Source organism: Jaculus jaculus, chromosome 1, assembly GCF_020740685.1.
Source record: "Jaculus jaculus isolate mJacJac1 chromosome 1, mJacJac1.mat.Y.cur, whole genome shotgun sequence".
NCBI lineage: Eukaryota > Metazoa > Chordata > Mammalia > Rodentia > Dipodidae > Jaculus > Jaculus jaculus.
The window spans coordinates 142,292,749-142,298,556 of record NC_059102.1 but is presented as its reverse complement, the minus strand read 5'-3'; positions in this window follow the sequence as shown (position 1 = coordinate 142,298,556).

Genomic DNA, 5,808 nt, shown 5'->3' with positions numbered 1-5,808 from the left:
AATGGTAAGTAAGCACTCTACTAATTGAGCTACATCTCCAGCTCAGTTCCTTCTTTCCTTTCTCTGTTTCTTTTTTTTTTTTTTTCTTTTGCTTTTACAGTCACAGTATCTGTCTATATTCCAGGCTGGCCTTGAACTAATACTCCTCCTGCCTTGGCTTTTCAAGTGTTGGGATCACAGTGGTGTACTACCACACCTAGCCCATATATTACACTAATACACCTAGGTCTATCCAGTTTATGAAGATTCAGTGAACTTTAAGCTTAGAAAATTTTCATGATTGCTAAACTTGAATTAAAAGTTAAAAATTATATAGTAAGGAGTAAAGTTCACTTCCCTTTCAGCAACAGGGCAGCCAGGCAGACCAGCATAGTGGCTCAACTCAAGGTGACTTGGAGCCATGGCTTCTATCTGCTTGCTGCTCTCAGCTGAGCAGCTAAAGCAGATACCAGCTGCCCACACTCCATTCGTGGGGACTCCAGAGGTCTTCTTGGACACATACATTCCTTTTGTGCTATGGAAGAAATTACACACATCCCTACCTTCCAATCTGATGATAAGCCCAGCTGGATTGTAGACTTAAATGGGTAGCCTGTGTCAGTCACATGCCAACTTCAGGGAAGCCACTAGCAGTCACACACTTGCTGATGAAGCTGTTCTTTAATATCTTCAAAAGGCCATTAAGAAATAGCCAAGGACTGGAGAGATGGCTCAGTGGTTAAAGGTGTTTGCTTGAAAAGCCTGATGGCCTAGGTTCAAATCCCAAATGCCCACATAAATCCAGACGTAAAGAGTTCGTTTGTGGTAGCAGAAGGCCCTGGTGTATCCATTCTCTCTCCCTTATATTCTCTCTCTCTGCTTTCAAATAAATAAATACATTTAAAAAAAAAAGAAGTAACCAACATCCTTTTCCTCACTGCCAAAAGATTAGAACCCTCACACCTGAGTTCTATACTTGGCTGGTAACTCCTGAGTCGAAGTGAAGACCACTCCTCCTTCTCTGGAACCCCTCTATCCCCACTCCTTAGATTTTTTGACCTACTAGCTCTTTTCTTCTAGAAGAAAGAATCAGCTATATAGCACTAAGAATCCAGCACTGGGACTTTCCCTGAGACTCCAATCTACTGCTCCAAGGACCTGCCTTGAATCTCCTTGGAGCCAAACAGTAACGGCAGGCTAAGGGACAGCTCAGGGGCAGAGCCCCACTGTGCACACACCACACTCTGAGTTCAATACCAAATACTTTAAAAAGTTCATAAATGATCTCTCAAAAAGACAAAAACAATGTCATGGTCTATAAATTTCTAAAGCTCTATCTCATCATGCAAAGGCAAAAGGGTACAAAGGAAAATGTTCCAGCTTTGAATGACACAGACCTACATCCACATCTCAGCCCTTCCTCTTCCTACAGGAAGAACTTTGGGTAAAGTTCTGCAAGCCTCTGGGCCACAGCTTTCCCATCTGTGAAATGGGAATGTCAATGCAAATTGTAAGAATATAGTTAGCCCACTGTAGGTGCTCTAGGTAGTAACTTTCTCTTCTCCTACTTCTCTGTCCTTCTAGAGTTCAGCAATCCATAATTTAAAGAATCAAATGACTAAGGTTAAAAAACAAGACTTAGAGCCAAGTGTGGTGGTGCATGCCTTTAATCCCAGCACTCAGGAGACAGAGGTAGGAGGATCACTGTAAATTCAAGGCCACCTGAGACTACATAGTTAATTCCACATCAGCATGGACCAGAGACCCTACCTTGAAAAACCAAAAAGTAAAAAAAAAAGACTTTGGGCTGGGGAGATGGCTCAGTGGTTAAAAGCACTTGCTTGCAAAGCCTGATAGCCTGCTTTAATTTCTCAGAACACATGCAAAGTTAAATGTGCAAAGTGGTACATGCATCTGGAGTTCATTTACAGTGGCCAGAGGCCCTGGCACACTTGTTTTCTCTCTGCTTGCAAATAAATAAAAATATTACTAACTTTTTTTTTTGCCTTAACCACTGTTTATTTGGGGTTTTTGGGTTTTTGTTTGTTTGTTTTTGGTTTTCTAAGGTAGGGTCTCACTCTAGCTCAGGCTGACCTGGAATTCACTATGTATTCTCAGGGTGGCCTCGAACTCTCGGCGATCCTCCTACCTCTGCCTGCCAAGTGCTGGGATTAAAGGCGTGCGCCACCACGCCCAGCTTGTTTTTTTTTTGTTTTTTTTTTTTTTGCAAGCAGAGAGAAAGAGGAGAGGGAGATAAAGAGACAGAGAGAGAAAATGAACATGCCAGGGCCTCCTGCTATTGCAAACAAACTCCAGATGCTTGTACCACTTTGTGCTTCGGGCTTAACATGGACACTGAGGAACTGAACTTGGGTCATGGAGTTGTGCAGGCAAGCACCTTAACCGCCAAGCCATCTCTCCAGCTCAATAAAAATGTTTTATTTTCTTTTTTTAAAAAAAGGCTGGGGCTGGAGAGGTGGCTTAGCGGTTAAGCGCTTGCCTGTGAAGCCTAAGGACCCCTGTTCGAGGCTCGATTTCCCAGGACCCACGTTAGCCAGATGCACAAGGGGGCGCACGCATCTGGAGTTCGTTTGCAGTGGCTGGAAGCCCTGGCGTGCCCATTCTCTCTCTATCTGTCTCTCTCTCTCTCTCTGTCATTCTCAAATAAATAAATAAAAATGAACAAAAAAAATATTTTTTAAAAAAAGGCTGGACAGAGCCTCAGAGGCCCCCAACACCTGAGCACTTAAGCAGGCCAAAAATGAACCCAACATGGCTCAGGGAAATTTTGCGGAAGAGGGGGCGGAAAGAATGTCAGAGTCACATGTTGGGTCATGATTTGCAGAGACATTTATCATACCAATAACTGGGGGCTAACTCCACAATGCACGACCCATTTTCATTAACAAGAAGGGTCTAATGGGAGGGGGTAGATCACAGATGAGACTAAATAATGGTACCAAACTGCCTGTATTTACTGAAAAGAAAACTAATAAATTAAATTTAAAAAAATAATAAAAGAAAAAAAATAAATAAAAGAAAAATAAAAAAAATTTTTTTAAAAAGAAAAAGGCTGGAGAGATGGCTTAGCGGTTAAGCGCTTGCCTGTGAAACCTAAGGACCCTGGTTCAAGGCTCGGTTCCCCAGGACCCACATTAGCCAGATGCACAAGGGGGCACACACATCTGGAGTTCTTTCGCAGTGGCTGGAGGCCCTGGTGCGCCCATTCTCTCTCCATCTGCCTCTTTCTTTCTCTGTCTGTCGTTCTCAAATAAATAAAATTTTTTAAAAAGTAGATGAAAGAATGGCAAACATTTATTTTGGAAAAGAGCATTTAGCCCCCATGAGTCAGCACCTGCTCCCTTACCCAGCATTAATTTAATATGGTTGTATTCAGTCCTTGGAGACTCTTGAGGGCAGATGACTATGAGCCCCATACTACCAGTGAAGAACCTGAAATATGACAGCTTGCCTAAGATCAGCTATATAGAGATGTGGCCATTCAAGCTCATGTCAGATACTCCTCCTGTCCCTGGAGACAGCATGGGGGAGAAGAAGGGAACACAGCAATGGCTGTAAGTCATTGGAACCAGGGATGGGCAGAGGTCAGCAAAGATAAATTCTGGGATTGTCAGAAAGGGAACTGCCAGGCCTCATCTAAAGGCAAAAGAGTTCCATTTTCCTTTGAGGAAAAAGGGCTTCTGCACACCAGGCTAGAAACTGGTGGGACTCCCAGGGGCCACACAGGTTGACCTGAGCACTACCCCTCCTCATTGAAGGGAGCTCAATGACTGGGGTTCAGCTGATTCCTTCCCTCCTCTGAGTTCTTCTGTAAGTTTTACATTCCAGAGATTCTCCATTTGCCTCACTCTGGCCATTCCCAAGGGTGTGTGTATAAAGTTTTATTTATATAGAACTAAAAAAGAATTCAAGGGCTAGAAGATGACTCAGTGTATGTAAAGTGCTTGCTGCATAAGCATGAGGACCTGCATTCAAATCCCCAGAACCCATGTAACATACTAGGTGTGGTATTACATGCCTGAAATCCCAGTATAGGAAGTGGAAATGGGGAATCCCTGGGGATTACTGCCTCAAGAGTAAGGTGGAGAGGAACTTTGGAAGATACCTAACATCAACTATGGCCTTGACATGTGTGCACACACATGGGCACAGACACCTGCACACTGCATACTCACACACATATACACACATTCACACACATGGCCACAGATACCTGCATTGTGTGTACTCACACATACACACAATGCATGCAAACACATGTCAGACAGGTGCCTGTATACTATGTGTACTCACACACAAGCATGCCACACATACATACAAAAGTGTTTAAAAATCAAATTATAAATGCATTTTTCTTAGCCTTAACCTCTGAACCACTCTACCAACTTGTCCATGGACAGGCTTGACAGTGCCTGTAATTCTGGGCAGTGCTGGCTGGCCACTTCAAGTCCCTGGGTTTATACCTTCTCAGCAGCACTGTCTAAGAACATAGCTAGAACAGGAAGGAATTTCCCACCTCCCAGTCTGCAAGTCCAAAGAGAGTCATGGCATTTGCTTTCACGTTCTGATGGATCCTTCACATGTCTGAGAGGTGCCTGAAGCTTAATCTCACTATCTATAATCCACTTCCTTCATGCAGCTCCATTTTTTTTATTGTTGTTTTTTTGTTTTTGTTTTTTGAGTTAGGGTCTTGCTCTAGCCCAGGCTGACCTGGAATTTACTGTGTAGTTTCAGGCTTGCCTCAAACTTGCGGTACCTCTGCTTCCCAAGTGCTGGGTTGAAAGGCATGTGCCACCATGCCCAGCTTTATCCCAATTATTTTTGAGGCAACCAAAAGAAAGCGTTTCTGCCCCAGTGCCTTTCCTCCTTCCTAGAGACATGGAGAATGACAGTTCAGTAACTCAAGCCCATGTTTCTGCTCTCTCCAAGGCCTGGCACAACACCATGACCTGAAGAAGCCATTCTTTTCTGCAATACAGTTCTTCTGAAGACTGGTTTCAAAAGCTCACTAAAAAATTCCATTTGATGTGGGTTGGAGAGATGGCTTAGAGGTTATGGCACTTGCCTGCAAAGCCAAAGGACCCAGGTTCAACTCCCCAGTACCCACGTAAGCCAGATGCACAAGGGGTGCATGAATCTGGAGTTTGTTAGGAGTGGCTGGAGGCCCTGGCACACCCATTCTGTCCCTCCCTCTCCCTCTCTCTCTCTCTCTCCCTGCCTATTTCTGTATCTCTCTCTCAAATGCATAATTTTTTTAAAAAAATTCCATTTGGATTTACTTGAGCCCAAGAAATTTATATTTGGTCTGTTTCTAAACCTGAATTTACCCAGGTGTGCTGGCTCATGCCTATAATCCAAGTACTCAGGAGGTAGAGGCAGAAGGATTGCCAGATTCAAGGGCAGCCTGGGACACATACTGAGTTCTAGGTCAGCCTGAGCTACAGAATAAGACCCTGACTCAAAAAACAAGCAAACAAACAAACAAAAAAAAAACCTAACAAGCTGGACATGGTGGCACACACCTTTAATCCCAGTACTTGGGAGGCAGAGGTAGGAGGATTGCCACAAGTCTGAGGCCACCCTGAGACTACATAGTGAATTCCAGGTCAGCCTGGGCTAGAGCTAGACCCTATCTCAAAAAAAAAAAAACAAAAAGAAAAGAAAAGAAAAAACAAACAAAACCCTGATTTTGAACCACTGGTCTTACACCGACACACCTCCTAAGTAAACCTAAGCAAAAGAATAGCAGCGCTTCTTCTCCCACCTCCCCCTTGACAAGGTACAAGAATTCAGAGCCACACAAAATGG